This window comes from Macaca mulatta, chromosome 4 (assembly GCF_049350105.2).
Source record: "Macaca mulatta isolate MMU2019108-1 chromosome 4, T2T-MMU8v2.0, whole genome shotgun sequence".
NCBI lineage: Eukaryota > Metazoa > Chordata > Mammalia > Primates > Cercopithecidae > Macaca > Macaca mulatta.
The window spans coordinates 125846480-125868695 of NC_133409.1; the positions used below are offsets into that span (position 1 = coordinate 125846480).

The 22216-nt window shown below is 40.8% G+C and overlaps 1 pseudogene; it reads left to right on the plus strand.

Annotated features, from left to right (window-relative positions):
- Nucleotides 1-10271: 10271 nt before the first annotated feature.
- On the plus strand, nt 10272-15323 carry LOC715206 (protein RCC2 pseudogene; annotated as a pseudogene).
- Nucleotides 15324-22216: the final 6893 nt, after the last annotated feature.

Here is a 22216-nt window from a genome sequence, read left to right on the forward strand (position 1 = left end):
AAGTTTGGCTGTGCACATCACATTGGTGAGAACAATTCCTCCTATGCTGTTGCCAGGAGTATAAGTTGAAGTGGCCTTTTTAGGAGGCAATTTGACAATGTTTATCAGAGCTTTAAGTGCACATACCTTCTGACCCGGCAATACTGCTTCTGGAAATGTATCCAACAAGAATGTGTGCTAACCTAGAACAATTTTCCTGGAAAAATAATATTCCCCTCGTCAGACCCATATTGCTTTGCCAACCAAAGCCCCAAGTAGTAAAATAACATTGCCTTGGGGAAGAAACAGAGGGAAATGCAGAGCATAAGGAAGATGTCCTTGGTTTCAAGATGGCCAGGATGCTGGTCAAGCTGAGCTGGAGTCTAGACCAAGTATACAGTTTGTGAACTTAATTCCATACAGAGAGCTGGTCTAGAAGTTACTTGGGACACTGTATTTCCTTTTTATTTTTTTTCTTTTTCTTTCTTTCTTTCTTTCTTTCTTTTTTTTTTTTTTTTTTTTTTTTTTGAGGTGGAGTCTTGCTCTGTCACCCAGGCTGGAGTGCAGCGTCGCAATCTCGGCTCACTGCAAGCCCTGCCTCCTGGGTTCATGCCGTTCTCCTGCCTCAGTCTCCGGAGTAGCTGGGACTACAGGTGCCTGCCACCACACCCTGCTAATTTCTTTTTTATTTGTAGTAGAGAAGGGGGTTTCACCATGTTAGCCAGGATGGTCTCGATCTCCTGACCTTGTGATCCACCCGCCTCAGCCTCCCAAAGTGCCTGGGATGACAGGGGACACTGTATTTCCATATAGAGGGAGGGGATCCCTATCACACTGAATCCTCTTGGAAACAGTGGCATTTGAGACACTCTAGGATTCTTCCTTTATGTTTTGCTCTTTCCCCTTTGAATCTCATGTTCCCTGCTCCTCCAGGATGATGTGGCCTTCACTTCCTCTTGGGACCATGGCTCCCTTCAAGTATGGCAGGCAGTTCTCCAAGCACACTCCCACCGCTCCAGTCCTCTGTATCTTCCATCCTCAGCAAGATGCTGGGCCCTGTTAGTCCTATATCAAGGTAGCTGCTCCACTCCCTCCCGCTCTGGAATTCTTAGGCCCTTGCACCCTCTTGCCCAGGAGTGTTTTGCTTTTTAGTTCACATTTGTCTCAGCCACATACAAATGGGAGCTGCAAGCACTTGGAATGAAGCCACTGTTGATATGTCCATTAAATCCTAAGGCCCCCAAGAGGCCCAGGGAGGCTCTTGCTTCACCAGCTTCTCCTCGAACATTGCCTCTCCTCAACTTTTTAAAAATGTCTTATTATTGTTAATAAGCAATTCATTTACATGATTCAAAAGTCAATACTGTAAGTAATGTGTACATGAGAAGTCTTAGTTCCACCTCTGTCTCATTTTATTCATTTTCTGTTCTTCTAATGGTTCTTGATATGAATGTGCGTGTGTATACATACAAATAAAGTAAGTCATAACACAGATTATGCTAAATTTTATTCCCCTTTCTTACCCCCAAAATGTTTGAATATGATATAAACTATACTCCACCTTGGTTTTTTGCACTTAAAAATATCTGTTCATATATATTTTTAAAATTTTAATTGTGGTAAATAGAACATAAAATGTACCACATTAATCATCTTTAAATGTACAGCTCAGTGGTATTAATTCCATCCACATGATTGTGCAACCATCATCACCATCTATCTTCGTAACTCTTTCATCTTGCAAAACTGAAACTCTGTACCCAGTGAACAATAACTCCACATGTTCTCTTCCCCACAACCTCTGGCAACCACCATTTACTTTCTATCTCTATCGATTTGACTCCTGTAAGTACATATATAAGTAGGATCATACAGTATTTGTCTTTTTGCGACTGGCTTAGCATAAAGTACTTGAGACTCATCCATGTTATAGCACCTGTCAGAATTTTCTTCCTTTTGAAGGTTGAATATTCCGTTGTATGTATATGGCCACACTTTCTTTATCCATTCATCTATCAATAGATATTTGGGTTACTTCCACCTCTTGGCTATTATGAAAAATGCTGATGTAAACATGGGCGCACAAGTATTTCTGAAACCTTTCTTTGAGTTCTTTTGGATATCTACTCAGAAGTAAAATTGTTGGCTTATATGATAAATCTTTTTTAAAATGTTTTGAAGAACCTCCATACTGTTTTCCATAGTGGTGGCTGTATCATTTTATATTCCCGCCAATGGTGCACAAGTTTTCAAAAATAGCACTAGTTATTTTCTGGATTTTTTGGTTTGGTTTGTTTCATTTTTGATAGTATCCATCCTAATGGGTGTGAGGTTTCATTGTGGGTTTGATTTGTGTTTCTCTAGAGATGACTGATATTAAGAATCTTTTCATGTGCTTGTTGACCATTTTGTCCTTAGCCTTTGCTTATTACAGACCTTGAATAACTTGCCAGCTTCAACAGTAACAGAAACATTTGGGCCCCCTTCTGTAGGCCACTTGTCTATTTGTGGTAGGGGAATATACCAGTAATATTTCATTTCCCTACTTCTTTCTGCTGAATGTGTAAAATCTTCATCTGCTTCTGAGGTTAGTTCTTGCCATTTCTACAAGCTGTAAAGACACTGCTGAATCATGGTGTCTTCACTACCTTAACTCTCTTTACTTTCTGTCTGACACATTCCTCCAGATTCCTCCCTAGAGAGGGAGAGACAAGTCAGTAAGTTCTGGGCCTCTTGAAGACATCCATTGTTTAAACAAACCCTGTCAAAGAAAGGTTCGCTAATCAGGCCTAGTTCTTTTGCTATCCTTCTGCTTCTCCTCTGCCAGGCTTCACCTGCATCTTCCACTGGAGGATGTTTGTTGGGCATATTCCCCTGTAGATGATCAGTACTTCCACTTTCACCAGCTCTTGCATTCTGAAATTACCTAATCAGGCTCCAGATAATTCGTGCTAATCTTTTCTATCTTTCTTTCTGAATATCCCTACATCAGTGGTTCTCAGCTTTGGCTGTAGATTGGCATTGGCTGGGTAGATTTTTTTAAAGACTGATGTCTAGGCCTCACCCCCAGAGACTTTTACTTAATTGATTTAATTGTAGCCAGAGCATGGGGATTCTAATGTGCAGCCAGTGTTGAGAACTACTGACCTAAATTTTTGGAAAAATTAATCTTATTAATGAATGATATTAATAAATCTTACTCTCTATTATAACTTAAAAGGCTCACCTCAATAGTATCCTAGATTGGGCTATCTCTGGGGTAATCACCACAGTTAGTTCTCTAAGGTTTTACCCTCTGTTAATTATTGTTTGCACTTCAGGCTCTGATCCAATCACAAAGCCCCTTTCCTTATTACAGCTGTGAAAGCAATGTGTCTCTCTTTTTACCCTTCATATTTCTCTAGCCTGTCAGGAACAGGGTAGAAGAAAATATCTTCCCTACTTCACCCTCAAACGCCTTCTACAAGGAGGAATACACATTGGCAAATATTTGGTTCAAGGTTTGTTGGAAAGCCTTTGGAGGCTGATTTCTGTAATTCTAGAATTCTACTAAAAATTATCTAAAGATATGCCAGCTGGTGAATGCTGTGTTAAAGATACATATGCAGGCCAGGCGCGGTGGCTCAAGCCTGTAATCCCAGCACTTTGGGAGGCCGAGACGGGCGGATCACGAGGTCAGGAGATCGAGACCATCCTGGCTAACACAGTGAAACCCCGTCTCTACTAAAAAATACAAAAAAAAAAAAAAAAAAAAAGATACATATGCAGCTGGAGAGGCAAGTAATTATGAGACTAGCAGCAAAATGAGTAGAAACAATAGTCGGGAAGATTAGCAATTTAAACTGCATAGAAACTAAGTCAATTTATCTCTCTTTGGAAACTTCAGAACCCTTTGCTTTTAGGTCAACTTATGGAATCACTCTCATTACGTACCACTTCTACAATCTGTGACTGGTGGAATTCTCATTCCTTAAACTCAAGATGCTATCGAAAGTCATCCAATTATTCTACTATGAAGAGGTAAACATAGTAAACATTTTCCCTTGATGCCAGTTAGGGTTTGTGTAGATCTGCTTAGGAGAAAGACCTTTTCTCCAATGACTTCAATCTGTAGTCCTGTGAGCTGCTTGGTGAAAATTGTCTCAAGTCCCAACAGTGGGGCTGCTTCATGTTGTTTGGGTCATACAAAGACAGGAGGTGTGGTAACGGATAAGCCTCTAAGCAAGAAGTCATAGGGCTAGACCTTACCAAGGAGTCAGAAGTCTACACGGTTTGGTATAAATTGCAATTTATCAAGTGCAATTAACTTGCTATAACTGGAGCCCTTCAACTTCCTGGAAGGAGCAAAGGATTATCATAACCTACCTAGTTCACAGACCCTGCCATGCCTTTGTGAGGCTTTTCTTAGTGCCCTAACCTCTTAGTTACCTAACCTTATCGGTTTACTGTTTAACTCTTCATAGTAGAATAATTGGATGATTTTCAACAACATATTGAGTAGTTTTCTAAGAATCCCGTTGATAAGCTTATCTATTGCTGTCCACCTGCCAGCCTTTCTGTCTACTCATGAATTGATCATCACTATGCCTAATGGGCAACCCCAACTCTGCAGGTTAGATACACTCAGGTGCTTACCTGTGTGGCCCCAGACATTGAGTTCCTGCCTCCAACTGAGCTTCTTCCCAGGTCATATCACTGTGTGTTGTTCCTCAGTACCTACCTGATTTTAATGAGTCAGCCTCGTCTCAGGCCTCAGCCTTACCTGGCCTCATCCTGCCGTAGATCTACAGTTCATGCCTGACTTCAGTGGTGGTAAAGATCATCAGTGTGCAGCAAGACTTTAGAGTTCAGGTTCAAATTATGCTCTGCTACCTGCTAACAGTGAGGTTTTCCCAAGACTCATTTTCCTCAGGCACAAAAATTGAGAATGAACAGTAATTACCTCATGGAATTGCTATGAGGTTTAAATGAAACAGTCCATGGAAAGCACTTAGCACAATGCCTAACATATTGTGAGTGCTCAATAAATACAATAAATGTTGTCTGCATTATTTCGGTTGCAAGAAACATAAACCAACTCAGTTTAGTTCAAGAAACAATGGAACTTGTTGAAAAGCCACAGAGAAACTTCACAGAAGCCAGTTTCTATGTAGTAAGGACAGATGGATGTCCAGGAAATGGGAATTCAGAGACAACCACTCCCTGACTCTCTGATTCTGACTCTATCTCTCTGTCATTTCTGCTTCTTGCTGCCTGTTGACTTCTCTCTACTGATTCTCTGAGTACCTTTTTTCTCAGCTTACTCACATCCTGTGGCAGACTGCTAGTCATTCTCCAATATCCATTTTTTTTTCTTCCTTTAACAATAGAGCCCTTTCATTTAGTTGGATACGTGGCCTCCTTGCCAAACATTATATTTTCTGGACTCCCTTGCAGCTAGGTGTGGCCACTCGATCAAGTTCTGGGTTCATGTACACGTGGCGTATGTAACTTTGTCGTCATAGGAAAGGGCAGCCTCCTTCTGCATCCTTTTGACTGCAACATAAGTATGGTAGTAAGCTATTTTGGACTGTGCCACCCTAACAGTGAGTAGGCCAGAAGCCTAGGTCCCCACCAATGGGAAATTGCTATGTCAAGTCTGGGCTTGAGAAAAACAATATTTCCTACCTTTTTTCGGGCATTTTATTTTGTCTTTAATACAGTGGTTGAATCTGTGTCCTAACAGATGAATCATTTACTCTCAGGGGCTTGGGTAGATTTGCCCTCTCTTGGTCCCAAATCACTATCACAAACACTCATCATTGTCCAACCGACCCAAATACTTAGTTTTCATTTCCAAATTCTGATGAGAAGGAATTTAATTGCCCAAGCTCAGGTCAAGTATCTAGCCTGGTCTAATCATCTATAACTGAAAATAACTGGGGTTTTGGGTTTGAGTAGTGAGGAGGCAAGTCACATGGTACAGACGGCTGCCCCAGCCAAAGACTATCAGTGTTGTAGGTTCACTGATAGTAGGATATAGAAGAGATAATGATTACTGGCTTGCCTAAACCCGTGAGGTGTTATATTATACAAATACATAGAAAATAAGCTTTTGTTAGCTTTTTTATATAAAAGCTTCTAACATATGTTGTAGATCAGTACAGATTCCAGGCAAAGCCCCAAAACCCCAGAACCCTCTACTTCTGTAGGACTACCTGATAGTCACTGAATAAAATGAACATCCTGCACATATAAACATCCTGAATCATCAAAATATGCTTCAAATATGTTTATTTATTGAGTTGATGAAGCCTAAAAAGTGCACTTATAGATTTTACAAACATTTCTAGCCCAATATTTTATCTAAATTAATCAGAAAACTCAACTTATTCAGTTACTTTATACTCTGCAAACTTAAGTTACCCAAGATGTTATCGGTGAAGTTGTTTAGCTATGACATTGTCAAAACCTTTTTATGATATGTAACTAAACTGCTTGCAATTTGTACATTTTACTTCCATAATTTCATACTTAGGTTTAAGTGTCATACTTAAATTATAGATCAATATCAAGGAATAATGTGAGATTATTGGAGATATAGTCTCTGAGATGTTCCTTGTCAGTGAAGCCATTTGATTTCTACCAAGCCTATACAGCAGCTTTTCCAAAGGTGCGTTCTGCAAACCACTGGTACTCATGGATATTCTGGGACAAAAGGAATTCCATTATAAAATAAATTTGGAAAAGATGCTGCAAGTTATATTTCCCTGTTGGAGTCTCATAATGCTATGCATAATGAAGGCACTGAGATGTCCAGCTGAACCAAAATGTGACATTTGTCCTCCCATTTTTCCTCAAAATTTTATACCTTGGAAAATGCTGTGTGCACGTGTGTACTACAATGGGCAGGGCAAATGCAACAATGAGGCTATGGGCAGAATTTTAAGAAACAGGCCAAAGTAGCTTAAGCAGGGATGAGGTTGCTCAAGAAAGACAAACTTTTAAGCCATAAGGACTATATACATGTCTAAATGAGCTAAAAAGTGTGAAGAGACATATATTTTAATTTTACCACCAGGGTTATGGCCCTGCCTAAAAACATAGACATTTGTCTAGTACTTTATCATTTACAGGGCAACTATAGATGTATGTAAATTACACTTAATCCTCATATTAACCTCATGATATGAAGTGTTATTCTATTTTTTAAGTGAGAGAGGTAAATATTAGAGTGGTTAGGGACTGGGCCTAGGGCATGAGGACGCACAGCAAGGAAAAGATAAAGGTGAGATTACTCGGCAAAAGAAAGACTATCTTTAAATAAGTTTGGAGAGGCTCAATACACCATAGATCATTGACCATTCTAAACTGTTGTCAGCAGAAGAACTCCTCGGCCTTAGTTATCCCCAAACCTATTTGCTTGCAACATGTTTGTTTAAGGTTTTTTTTTTCCCCACATTAATTTTCTATCAACTTTCTAGGGAACATACTTCGAAAATGGCTGCTCTGGATCATTGATTTCTTACCAGCCAAAGACAAGAATTATCATGGCCAGGAACTTCCCATAAATCATGGCCTATTAGTTAGACATTCCTGGAACTGGATTAAGGTTTACCTTTGTGGTTTATATAAAGAACACCCTTGCCAAGTAATTAATATGTCCTGATCTCCTTCCCCACTGCAATTTGCCCAAATTACTCGGGTGTGACTTAGCTTATAGAGGTTTTTCTCTTGTGCGTGGTTTCCAAGAATGGAGGCAGGTTGGTGCCTGTGTTACGGGTTGCTTAAAACATTTGGAATCTTATTTACCTTCTGAAAAATAAATGGGAAGCATGGGTCAAACTTTAAAAATGAATACTCCAGATGAAAAGAAACTGATAACCATACCCAGATGTTAATTTAGTGACTGCATCTCATGTGATGCCATGGCAATGGCAAATTCCAGTGTTTGGTGGACCAGTGTGGGGAATGTTTAAAGACTTCCCGACTCCAGTTAAAAGCCAAGAGTTGTTTGTTGGGAAGGTCTTGCAAGGTCTTTCAGTTGCCATTTTTAAGTAGACCAATCTCCCGCCAGTCTATACAAGTCATTATAAACACATCGAAGGATTACTCCAGGAGGGGTACCTAAGAGTATATTATAAAAACGCAAAAACACAAAGACATACAAGCTACAATCTTCACCTTAAAAGCATTTTTGGAGGGAAAAGTTGATGTCATTTAAATGATTTCGATTTAAACTTTCCTCTAATGCATATTCATTCTGGGTGACTAACTGGAGAAAAGAGGGGCAACTTTGAGGGAATAGTTATACCCTCAATCTTTTAAATGTTTTAAAATTAAAATCCACAGATCCATTATTTCTTCTGTTCTTTTTATGTTTTCTCTCCCATTCATAGTTGACATAGATAGTATGACATATTATTAAGTCTGTCAGCTTCTGTGAGCCTCAGTTTTCTCACACCTAAAATGAGAGGATTGGGCCAGAAACTTTAAGGTTTCCTTGGATCTATGATTTTAGCGTAGTGCCTGGCCATGGTAGATACTGGATAAATAATTGTTGAATAATTCTGTATACTTAGTCACATATTTTGACCTCTACCAAATACAATAGTTCTGCTATCTGGCAGACCCAAGTTAATACCTTGGCTCCACAATTTATTAGTTCTGTGAACTTGAGCAAATTACCCTTCCTAAGGCTTTTTGGCCACATCTATTTTATGGAAAAAAAGTGCTCACCTCATTAGGTTAGTAGAGGATGAGATGAGTTGGCCTCCACCACCCTCAGGGCAATGCCTTTGATACAGCAAGCATGCAACAAATAGTTGCTGGTATTACCATATTAATAGATGCTTATAAGAAATAAGTATCAGTAACAGTAGGTCCTCGGGAATTTCCAGACAGAAATTTCCACAGAGCTAGAACCGTTCTCTTTATGGGTTCTTGTCTGCCTCAGATGGCATCCATTACAGTGGGGAATGTGTTCATAGTCAGAAAGTTTTGCTATCTCCATGCTCCTAGTTCCTAGAAAATCACTTGCCTCATTGTGAATGTTCCCAAGTTCTTCATCTCCAGCCCACCTTCTCCATCTCCACCCCACAGTTTCTGCCCTACCATCATCTGGCTGACTCCTGTACTTTCCATTCTTGCCAGCTTTGTAACCTGCCCTTTCTTGGTCAGGGCACTTTCCTGATCATGCCTATGCTCTGTCCCTCTTCTCAAGCTCTCCCACTGAATGTGAGTTGCTTGACCATTTTGATGTTGACTATTTTATTCACCACTCCATCCCAAGAACCTAAGCACATAACAGGTGGCCAACAACTATTTGCCAAATAAACAAATAAGGTATTCATTGCTGTTGCTGCTTTTAAGACAACTTGGTTTCAGATGAATGCTTCAAAATACTAAGATAGCCAAGTCTCAGGTCTTCTCAGTGTTAGATAAGTTCCAGGATGTGGATTATCCAAAGACTATGTAGTGAACTCTATAGCACCCTTCACGCTTATGTTTGAAAACGGTTGCCATTTTAAGGATTCAAAAAATGAAGCTACATTTTATATTATGGCTCAGAAAGAAATGGTCAGGTTTTTCATTTCTCCATAATTTTCTACACCCTTTATCAGATATGGCACATCAGTAGTCCTCTCCAACAAATGCATAGCCTATCTGTTTTTATCATGTCATCAAAGAACTAGAGGTTGGATAAGCATTTGAACTTCAATGGCTTGCTTCTTGCATTGTAAAGTAACCACTTAGGTGCAACTTAAGTTTATTCTGTATCGTTTATAAACCAACAAGACGATGAAATGTCCTGAGGCTGCAAAATGTAGCTGAGAGTAAACTGTAAGACAGATCTGTTTTAAAATACAGGGTCTTCCTTCCCTTTGACAAGGAGAAGAAATTTCATCTATCTGTAAGTCTGGCTCTTATGGTTGTTAAAACTGATGCAGGGATGACCTCCATATTTATTTCATTAAAATCCCCTGAAACTTCTTTTAATATCTGTGTCTTAAAAAGTTTCACTCTTTGGAGATTACATTATGAAGTAAATTTTATTTGAAAGCTAATTCCAAAAGAACACATTTTGGCTTGGCTCATCTTCAATGTAATAAATAATCTAAAAAGAATCACTAATGTCATATTTTCAGATGTTATTATCAAGATAATATATAAGTAGAATTTTTCAAAACTACTATAAGTGGTCAAGATAATGTTTATGCAGTGGTCAAATTTAATTTAAGCTAGAGGTCTACGCAACAGTCTGAATGGTATTGTGAACTTAGAAATAACAGTAGAGATCTTCTCCAGGAGCAATGACTGAATTTATTCACTCTTTGGTAAGTGGTTTCTTCGTGTTGGGCATTGCCTTGTGCTCATGATGTACAATTCATTCATTGATTTATAAATGCTTTCAAAAATATGCCTTGAATATAGACATGCCAGGCACAATTCTAGATGCTGCTGATGAACAAGTCACACATGGTCCCTGCCACTAAGTAGCTTACATTATGTGATGGAGGGAGTTGTAAAATATAGACATAGAAGAAACATGTGCTTCAGACTAATCTTCTTCAAAGAGCAACCCTAAGATAAATAGCAAACTTTTCAACAAAAATTAAGAAAGCAGAAGTTAATGGAATGATATTTTTAAGTGCTAAAAGAAAAAAAAACCCTGCTAGTCTAGAATTCTATATTCTAAAATAATTTTCAAAAATTAGAGCAAACCAAAGGCATTTTCAGTCAATTAAAAGTTGAGCAAAGTTGTCATTAGCAGACCTGCAATACAAGAATTATTAATGTAAGTTCTCCAGGTTGAAAGACAATGACCCCAAATATCTGACAGAAGAAAAGAAGGTTCTCCAGGATGTTTATATATATATATATATATATATATATATAAAATTTTATATATTATTTACATTATATATTTTGTATATGTAATATATATTATATATTAATAATATATGTATTTTTTTGAGACAGGGTTTTGCTCTGTCTCCTAGGCTGGAGTGCAGAGGCATGACCATAACTCACTACAGCTTTAATATCTCAGGCTCAAGCAATCCTCCTGCCTCAGCCTCCCTAGTAGCTGGGACTACAGGCATGTATCATCACACCCAACTAATTTATTTTTATTTTTATTTTTTGTTTTAGTATTTAGTACAGATGAGGTTTCACTATGTTGCCCAGGCAAGTCTTGAACTCCCAAACTCAAGTGTTTTTCCCTCCTTGGCCACTGAAAATGCTGAGGTTACAGACATGAGTCACTGTCTTGCCCCCATATTTAAAATAAATTTTTATTTTATCTTTTACATTCTTTAAAGCAGCAACAGCAATCATGTCGTGTAGGGTTTGTGTCATTTGTGAATGTAAAATATTAAAAACAATATCACAAAGGCAGGAGGAAAGTAAATGGAGCTAAACTATTTTGAAGTTTTTGCACTACTCATGAAGTGGTGAAACTACTAATTTAAGGTAAATTATACTTAGTCTGGAATGAGATGCATATTACAATCATTAAATTATGTTTTATATTCACTAGAAATATAATTCAAAAATGTTTAAGAACTAACGGAAAAAGCAAAATGGAATGCTAAAAAATACTTCACTAATTAAACAGAAGTCAAGAAAGCATCATCAAAGGAACAAAAAACAGATGATTTAATAGAGACGAAAAGCAAAATAGTAGATTTGTACCCAAATATATTAGTAATTACATTAAATGTAAGCGGATTAAATACTAAATTGAAAAACCAAGCTTGCCAGAGTGAATTTTAAAAATTATCCCAAATAATTCCTGCTTGTAAGACACACATTAAATCTAAGGACACAGATAGGGTGAAAGTCAAAGGATGGTAAACTTATACCATGCAAACACTAACCAAAGGAAAGCTGGCACAGCTATGTTACAAACGGACAAAGTATACTTTAAGACAAAGAGTAATACTAGATATATAGAGAGTGACATTTCATGATAAAAAGGGTCAGTTCAACAGGAAAACACAATTCTAAATGTATACGCATCTAATAATATATCTCTAAAACAAGAATTGTTTAAACTAGAAAAATTCACAATCACACATATAGATTTAAAACTATCTCCCTCTGTAACTGATAAAATAAGAAGACAAAAAGGCAGTATCCCAAAACTGCAGCATATATTCTTTTTCAATCAGACCTGGCAAAACCCATCAGCCTTAGATGATGAGAGGGCACTTTGACTGAAGTATTGATATTAAACCAAATTAAAGTCACCTGAATTATGATAATATATTCTGGAAGTAACATAGGCACTCTGTTAAGCCTAGGGAAATCCATAAAAATGAGGTGCAGCCTTTTCCTTCAATGAACTCATACTTTAATAATAATAATAATGATAACCAGGGTTTACACAGCAGTTTTTGCGTGCAAGCAACTATTTCAAATGCTTTATTTGTATTAATTCCCCCAAGAACCCAGTGAGGTGGATTATTATCTCCCATTTCACAGATGACAAAACCGAGGCACTGAGAAGCCAATCACTTCATCAAAGGTCAACCCGGCTAATAAGTGCTAGATCTGGGATTTGAACCCAGGGTTCTGGCGCTTTCCCATGTTCTTATTTCTGTTAGCCCTCTTTGAGAGTGAGCACTTCTTTCCTTACCAGGATTTAGGGTTCGGTAGAAGTACTTTGGAAAGCGTATCTGGTGAGTGGGCTGAAGCCCTCGTCTGCGCCGGAAAAAAAAAAAAAGCCCTCAGATCCGTCTTTTAGTTGCTTCTCTTCGTTTTTTCTCTCCGGTTTCTCATCACTCCAACCAGCCGCGACCAGGCCCAGGAAGAAGGCGGCGGCGGCGGCCTGGGAGGAGCCGAGCTCGGGCAGCTGCACAGACCGCGCCAGGCCCAGGAAGCGCGAGAGGCCCGAGCTCTGCAGTAGCGGCAGTGGCAAGCGCGCGGGGCGCCAAGGAGCGCGTCAAACTTGAAGGGTCAAAGTGTAATGGGCAGCTTTTGATTTTGGGGGCAACCAACTGGGACATGATTGGTGAAAAGGAGTGCCTAAACAGCAAGCTGCTTACCGCAATTTCGGCCAGAATGTGTGGGGGCCCCACAGGTATGGGTGCCTGGCGGGGGTCCGGGTGCCGACAGTGGTCTAGGGTTCCTGTGCTGCGCACAGCCTCCTCATCACCACTGAAGGGAAGCTGTGGAAACGAGAAGGGGCAGCTGGGACATGGCGACACCAAGAGAATAGAGACCTCCAGACTCATTGAGGGTTTCTGCCATGAAGTTATCATGTCTGCAGCATGTGGGCGGAACCACACCTTGGCCTTGACAGAAACGGGCTCCGTGTTTGCGTTTGGGGAGAACAAGATGGGGCAGCTGGGCCTTGCCAATCAGACAGACTCTGTCCGCAGCCCCGTGTAGATAATGTATAACGGCTGGCATTTACTAAAATGGCCTGTGGGGCTGAATTCAGTATGATAATGGACTGAAAAGGAAACCTCTATTCTTTTGGGTGGCCTGAATATGGTCAGCTGGGACACAACTCGGATGGGAAGTTCATCTCCCCAGCACAGCGGATAGAGTACGACTGCGAACTGGTACCCCCGCGAGTGGCCATCTTCATCGAGAAGACAGATTCTGCCTGTACCAAAAGGTGGTTGTGCGAGACGTGGCCTGTGGTGCTAACCACACGCTGGTCCTGGACTCCCAGAAGCGAGTCTTCACCTAGGGCTTCGGTAGCTATGCCCGGCTGGGCCACGCAGAGCAGAAGGACGAGATGGTCCCCCACTTGGTGAAGCTGTTTAACTTCCCTGGGCGTGGGGTGCCCCAGATCTATGCTGGTTACATCTGCTCCTTGGCCCTCAGTGAAGTGGGTGGTCTGTTTTTCTGGGGGGCCACCAACACCTGCCGTGAATCTGCCATGTACCCGAAAGCAGTGCAGGACCTCTGTGGCTGGAGAATCTGGAGCCTGGCTTGTGGGAAGAGCAGCATCATTGTGGCCGCCGATGAGAGCACCATCAGCTGGGGCCCAACACCGATCTTCGGGGAACTGGTCTACGGAGACCACAAGTCTTCCACTGCAGCCCAGGAGGTGAAGACTCCGGATGACGTTTTCTCAGAGAAGGTCGCCATGGGCTACTCACACTCCTTGGTGATAGCAAGAGACGAAAGTGAGACCGAGAAAGAAAAGATCAAGAAACTGCCAGAATACAACCCCGAACCCTCTGGATGCTCCCGGAGACTCCTCCGACTCCACACCTCTCGCGGCAGCTGTCGTTTCCATATGCACTGGGACGTGAAGTCAAACAAGGAATTTAAAAAAGCAAAAGTTGACCGAAGATGCATTTTTGTTTGGACTCTCTGAGGTTCCGTTTTACAAGTGATCCAACCTTACCTTCTTTTTTTTTTCTGTATGTTTTCCAAAGTACGTTTTTTCCCCTTGATGTCGATTTAAAATACTTGCTAATAGTTGACTTATTCCTACAAAAGAGGCAGAAACTTTGAGCAATGTAGGGTTTTTTTAAAGCTTTTTCTTTCTTCCTCTCCTGAATACACTCCCCAAAACACCCCTTTCCAATTGTAATTAGCATTGCGATCCAAGCAGATGCTACATGGAAGAGGAATTGCCATTTACTCAAAAAAAAAAAAAAAAAAAAGTGTCCCTTACAAGAACCGGCAGCAGCTAGGCAAAGTCAGTTCCCTCCGGCCCGCCTCCATCCAAAATCATGCTCGCGTGCTTCGGCAGCGGGTCACTCCTTTCCCGCTTTTTCTTGCAGATCGTACTAGGCGGGTGTGGGTTCTGTTTCTCCCCTTGGCGGCCTGTACGCCCACAGCCTTCTGGCTGCAACACTATAGAATCTGCCCTGTCCCCGGCGATGGGGGATTGGGAGTCTGTGCTTAGCCATTTATATCGACCTCAGCTGTTAACGAAGTCCAAATGAAAATCAGCTGATGGTGGAACCATGGGGCCTTGGAGGTGGGGCAGAGGTGGGAACATTTGTATCATTTGAGTCGGCTTCGTGGCTTCCTGTGGAGCCAGGGCTGAACCTTGGCGCACTCGCCACTTAGAGACTGATCAGCCAGCAGTCAAGTGGATTCTCCAGTCCTTGCAAGAAGGATCAGCCCTTTCCATAGCAGCGCTGACCACCCTGTGTCTTGGTCTCCTTTTCTACCCTGCCTGCATCCTGCCTTGCACTGGCCGTCCTGTTGCTGAGACTCTGGGTACCGTTCTGCTGACTCAGCTCCCTTTAGTCACGTCTGCTTGGCTCTGGTACCGAATAGTTGGGATTACTGAAGAGTCCCCTTCCTCGAGTGTCAGCACGGATGCTGTGACTGCCACCCGCGTCCCGGTCAAGTGCCTGAACTCGCCGCCGTGTGCGCTGTGCTGAGTGAGTTGAGGTGCCTTTTCTGGAACCCTCCTCTCGCCTGGACCCAAGAGAGGCGACAGCTCTGGCTGGGGTTCTTGGTTTCCAGAGGGTCTGGACTGGTTTGGGTACTTTAAAATAGATATTTAGTTCAGTGGTGCTTATGGGGAGTTGGGAATAGAACTTAAGTGTGAGATTTGGGTGGATGGGAAATAGTTAAATATTGGTCTCTTCAGGTTTTTTGTTTTTGTTTTTGTTTTTGTTTTTGTTTTGTTTTGTTTTGCTTTGCTATTGTTACCACTTGTCACTGTCTCCGTGTTAAAATGCCAAAAATGATCTTGTTGCTCCACCCCAGTCTCTCCTTACCGTGACTCCTGCCCTTGGAGGCCACATAGCAGTGTCCGTCCCGCCAGTCCCAAGGCCTGTGGGAGGAGACTGGCCTGCATCTCTCTAAGACTTAGTCTGACCCCAGGCGCATCTTTTGTTCTGTGTTCAATCAGTAGTCCAGGGGAGAAGCTTCTGCCACTTCAGAGCTTTGCTAAACTAACCTAATTTGTCCATATCACCCCAAAACCACCATCTCTGACTCAGGCTTCCATGGGATAACCTGATCCGTTTCCCTGGACAGTTCTCTTTATTGGAAGGCAGCCCCAGCACCTGTGCTCCCGGCTCCCTTGAGGTCTCTCCTTTGAGTCGTGGTCACCGAGAGGGTTGAGGAAGCAGCACTGGAGGTCCCAGCCTTTGCAGGAGCTGCCCTGGGTGGAGCTGGACTTAGATCTTCCAGTGGCCAGCCACTTCTAGAACCCTAGCCAGGGACTGGAGCAGGAAAGTGGCCTTCGAAGTGAAGACTGCCTTGTTCCCCACCTCCTTTTGGCTTAGATTGAAAAATGAACTTCCTAATGGGTTAAATCCTTTAAAACAAGGAGTTGGGGAGAAGGGCGTCATGCACGCCTAGAGAGAGGTACACAGTTGCCCAGCTGGGAACGTGTTAGGCGCTGACCCCGCGGGCGACTGACTGGTCTTCCAGCTCAGGAAAAAGAATTTGAAAGAGGCTTAGAGTGAAGCGGAATCAAAGAGGAGGATGTGATTTGGTCAAAGGTGCTTGGTTTAGTGCTGTAATTGTCATATATATATTTCTTGAAGTAAACATTTTAAATGAACGACATCGTTGTCTACTAAAAAAAAAAAAAAAAAAAAAAAAGAAGTACTTTGGGAAAAGGAGAATGGGGGGATTTTCCCCCCAGGATCCCTTAGGGTCCCATCTTTGGAACTTCAAGCAAGCCCACATTTTCCTATGTAGTCAGTAAAGGAGTAGCCATCTTACCCTCCACTCTGAGGGCTGGTCTGCAGGATGTGGTCTCTGGGCACATAATGAACCTCTAAAATAGAGGGGGTATTCCTGAGCCAGCCATCTGCACACATTGAGTTTAGATGTTTTGTCTTAGATGAAGCAATTGCTCATTCTAGAACCTCAACCCTGCAGCACACAAGGATAGCTAACTAATAAATTTTCCTAAGTGAATTTCTGGGAAGACTGGCCATTGAATCTTCCTCCTTCCAGAGCAACAGTACCACTGGCAGCATTTGCAAAAATCCCAGTAATTAGATTAATTTGCTAAATGCTACTGCAGATTCAAGGAGTATTTTAGACTTGATTTTATTTTGCTGTGTATGCTTCGTTTATTTCTTTATTACTGCTGTGGTTTAATTAATTTTTCTCAATTTTACGCTGGCCTTTCCTGCAAGGAGTCTGAGAGGTACCCTCTCAATGAGAGCTTCTTGTTCATCTTTGGTTTTTGGCATAGGAATTTTTCTTTATATTTTTGCTGTAGGGTTTCTCAGCCTGGGCACTATTGACATTTTGGGCCACATATATCTTTGTCATGGCAGCTGTCCTGTGCATTTTGGAATGCTTGGTGGCATTCTTGGATTTTAACCACCTGATGCCAGTAACACCTGCACCTTCAGTTGTGACACCAAAAATGTCTTCAGACAATGTCAAATGAGGAGGGAAGAACCACTGCTTTAGTTCATGGTTCATGATAGGAAGAAAATTAAATACAGTCATAAAGTCCCAGTTATTAAATTTCTACACACCTGCAAGCTCCACCCTGGATGGTTGTGAGATCTTGACAGCACAAACTTAGCCAGTTTCTAGCCCTGGGCCAGGCATAGTGTCTTCAGAAAATATTCATTTTAAAGTGAATGGTTAACACATAAAAATTCTTTCTAATGCCACAAATTTAGGGTAACTGGATGTCAAATAAACCAAATAATGTGGCTGGCTTGTTTGATTTTACACTGAATTTGCTGGCTTGCATTCATTTATTTGTATATTCATTTATTCTTTGGCTCAGCAGATCTTGCTACACCTGAGCAACCTGGACTAATGGTTCATGGCATGGGTGCTGGTGCTGGTGCTGTATTACCTGGGTGCAAGCTCTGTTATTGCTACTCACTGGTTTTATGACCCCCGGCAAGTTTACTGACCTTTTTTTTTGTGCCTTAGTTTCCTCATTGGCAAAACAGAGAGGATGCATATGCATTGTACATACCTTAAAGAGTTAATTATAAGAATTCAGTTACGGCCGGACGCAGTGGCTCAAGCCTGTAATCCCAGCACTTTGGGAGGCCGAGACGGGCGGATCACGAGGTCAGGAGATCAAGACCATCCTGGCTAACACGGTGAAACCCCGTCTCTATTAAAAAATACAAAAAACTAGCTGGGCGAGGTGGCGGGGGCATGTAGTCCCAGCTACTTGGGAGGCTGAGGCAGGAGAATGGCATCAACCTGGGAGGCGGAGCTTGCAGTGAGCTGAGATCCAGCCACTGCACTCCAGCCTGGGCGACAGAGCGAGACTGTGTCTCAAAAAAAAAAAAATTCAGTTACTTAATATATTTTAAGTGCTTAGACTGTTCTCAGACACCTAGTAAGCAGTATATACGTTTGCTATTATTATACCTAGTTGAGAAGGTAAAGAAGGATAAAGTGAAAGATGTGCATCAGAATAGCTCTAATTCGAGGCAGAATATAATACCTGTTGTAAGAGAAGTTCAAACTAAATGTGACAAAGAAGCAAGATCGTAGCCAATGGAGGGGTAGAGAAAGCACAGATAGCCTCATGACAGAGGAGATGTTTGGGTTGGGCTTTGCGCAGGGTACCATGTGAGGGGGGCATCTGGAGGAGGCAACAATAGAAGCAAAGTTGTGAGGATACATGAAGAGAATTTCTGATGGTCCTATTGAGCTGGAATTTAGGGAGATGATGGGAAATAGGTCTGACAACACAAGTTAGGAATTGACTAAAGAATTATGTAAAGTCTGAAACTTAGTGGGGCTGAGCTTTGGATCGCTGTTTCCTTACTATGTCCTAGACATGTCGTGAAACCTCTCCAAGCTTCAGATTTCTAACCTTAAATTGGGCAATGTTTACCTCCAGAATTGTGAGGATTAGTAGAAATAATAAAAAGGAAGAGTTTAGTACAATGCCCATAAACAGGATTTATCATTATTATTTTCCTGAAAAAGAACTTGAATTGGGAAAGAAAAGGAGGGAAAAAGCAGAAGTACTTAGGTATTTGTCCATGCTGGTTGAACAGAGACAGGTACCTTACAATGCTTTGCCAGTGACAAAGCAGGATGATGATGACTAGAACAAGAAGCCAGATAACACTTATTTGATAAAACAAAGTATGTTGAGTAACTGCCCCATGCCAAGCACTATGTTGCATACAGAGGATAAGACATGTAGCATCTAGTGCACACTGACAAGTGAGAACATGGAGTATGTGACTTTCTGTTTCTGAGTTATTTCACTTAAGATCATGTCCTCCAGTTCCATGCATGTTGCAAAAAAAACAAACAAACATGATTTCATTCTTTTTCATGACTAAATAGTAGTCCATGGTGTGTGTGTGTATATATATGTACACATATATATAGGTCTGACACACATATATGCATATATCACACACACATATATGCATATATCACATTTGCTTTATCTCATTATTCATTTATGGGCACTTAGGTTAATTTCATGATTTTGCTATTGTAAATAGTGTTGTGCTAAACATATGAGTGCAGGTATCTTTTTGATATAATAATATTTTTCCTTTGGGTAGATACTCAGCAGTGGGGGATTTCTGTGTTAAAGGGTGGTTCTATTTGTAGTTCTTTGAGAGAGCTCCACACTGTTTTCCATAAAGATTGTACAAATTTACATTTGCACCAACAGTGTATAAGCATTCTCTTTTCTCTGCATCCTCACCAACATCTGTTATTTTTTGACTTTTTAATAATAGCCATTCTGACTGGTATAATATAGTATCTCATTGTGGTTTTAATTTGCACTTCTCTGATGATCAGTGGCACTGATCAGTGGCATTTCTTATACTTATTGGCAGTTTGTATTTCTTCTTTTGAACAATGTCTGTTCATGTCTTTTGCCCACTTTGTAATGGGGTTATTTGGTTTTTCCCTTGTTGAATTGTTTGAGTTCCCTGTAGATTCTAGATATTAGTCCTTTGTTGGATGCATAGTTTGCCAATATTTTCTCCCATTCTGTAGATTGTCTTTCATTCTGTTGATTATTTCTTTTGCTGTGCGGAAGCTTTTTAGTTTAATTAATTTCCATTTGTCTATTTTTGTTTTTGTTGCATTTGCTTTTGAGGCCTGAATCATGAATTATTTTCCTAGGCCAATGTTCAGAAAAGTTTTTCCTAGGTTTTCTTCGAGAATTTTTATAGTTTCAGGTTTTGCGTTTAAATCTTAAATCCAACTCCAAAATACCAAGTTATTTTGTTTTTGCTTTTATGTAAAGAAGGTGGTGAACATGAGAGAGGGCTGGGAGAGGCAGGTGTACAGCGCTTTCATAAAGCACGGGAAAACTTTTCTTTTTTTTTTTTTTAAATTTATTTATTATTATTATACTTTAAGTTGTAGGGTACATGTGCATAACGTGCAGGTTTGTTACATATGTATACTTGTGCCATGTTGGTGTGCTGCACCCATCAACTCGTCATTTACATCAGGTATAACTCCCAATGCAATCCCTCCCCACTCCCCGCTCCCCATGATAGGCCCCTGTGTGTGATGTTCCCCTTCCTGAGTCCAAGTGATCTCATTGTTCAGTTCCCACCTATGAGTGAGAACATGCGGTGTTTGGTTTTCTGTTCTTGTGATAGTTTGCTAAGAATGATGGTTTCCAGCTGCATCCATGTCCCTACAAAGGACACAAACTCATCCTTTTTGATGGCTGCATAGTATTCCATGGTGTATATGTGCCACATTTTCTTAATCCAATCTGTCACTGATGGACATCTGGGTTGATTCCAAGTCTTTGCTATTGTGAATAGTGCTGCAATAAACATACGTGTGCATGTGTCTTTATAGCAGCATAATTTGTAATCCTTTGGGTATATACCCAGTAATGGGATGGCTGGGTCATATGGTACATCTAGTTCTAGATCCTTGAGGAATCGCCATACTGTTTTCCACAATGGTTGAACTAGTTTACAATCCCACCAACAGTGTAAAAGTGTTCCTATTTCTCCACATCCTCTCCAGCACCTGTTGTTTCCTGACTTTTTAATGATCGCCATTCTAACTGGTGTGAGATGGTATCTCATTGTGGTTTTGATTTGCATTTCTCTGATGGCCAGTGATGACGAGCATTTTTTCATGTGTCTGTTGGCTGTATGAATGTCTTCTTTTGAGAAATGTCTGTTCATATCCTTTGCCCACTTTTTGATGGGGTTGTTTGTTTTTTTCTTGTAAATGTGTTTGAGTTCTTTGTAGGTTCTGGATATTAGCCCTTTGTCAGATGAGTAGATTGCAAAAATTTTCTCCCATTCTGTAGGTTGCCTGTTCACTCTGATGGTAGTTTCTTTTGCTGTGCAGAAGCTCTTTAGTTTAATGAGATCCCATTTGTCAATTTTGGCTTTTGCTGCTGTTGCTTTTGGTGTTTTAGACATGAAGTCTTTGCCCATGCCTATGTCCTGAATGGTACTACCTAGGTTTTCCTCTAGGATTTTTATGGTATTAGGTCTAACATTTAAGTCTCTAATCCATCTTGAATTAATTTTCGTATAAGGAGTAAGGAAAGGATCCAGTTTCAGCTTTCTACTGATGGCTAGCCAATTTTCCCAGCACCATTTATTAAATAGGGAATCCTTTCCCCATTTCTTGTTTCTCTCAGGTTTGTCAAAGATCAGATGGCTGTAGATGTGTGGTATCATTTCTGAGGACTCTGTTCTGTTCCATTGGTCTATATCTCTGTTTTGGTACCAGTACCATGCTGTTTTGGTTACTGTAGCCTTGTAGTATAGTTTGAAGTCAGGTAGCGTGATGCCTCCAGCTTTGTTCTTTTGACTTAGGATTGTCTTGGAGATGCGGGCTCTTTTTTGGTTCCATATGAACTTTAAAGCAGTTTTTTCCAATTCTGTGAAGAAACTCATTGGTAGCTTGATGGGGATGGCATTGAATCTATAAATTACCTTGGGCAGTATGGCCATTTTCACGATATTGATTCTTCCTATCCATGAGCATGGTATGTTCTTCCATTTGTTTGTGTCCTCTTTGATTTCACTGAGCAGTGGTTTGTAGTTCTCCTTGAAGAGGTCCTTTACATCCCTTGTAAGTTGGATTTCTAGGTATTTTATTCTCTTTGAAGCAATTGTGAATGGAAGTTCATTCCTGATTTGGCTCTCTGTTTGTCTGTTACTGGTGTATAAGAATGCTTGTGATTTTTGCACATTAATTTTGTATCCTGAGACTTTGCTGAAGTTGCTTATCAGCTTAAGGAGATTTTGGGCTGAGACAATGGGGTTTTCTAAATATACAATCATGTCATCTGCAAACAGGGACAGTTTGACTTCTTCTTTTCCTAACTGAATACCCTTGATTTCTTTCTCTT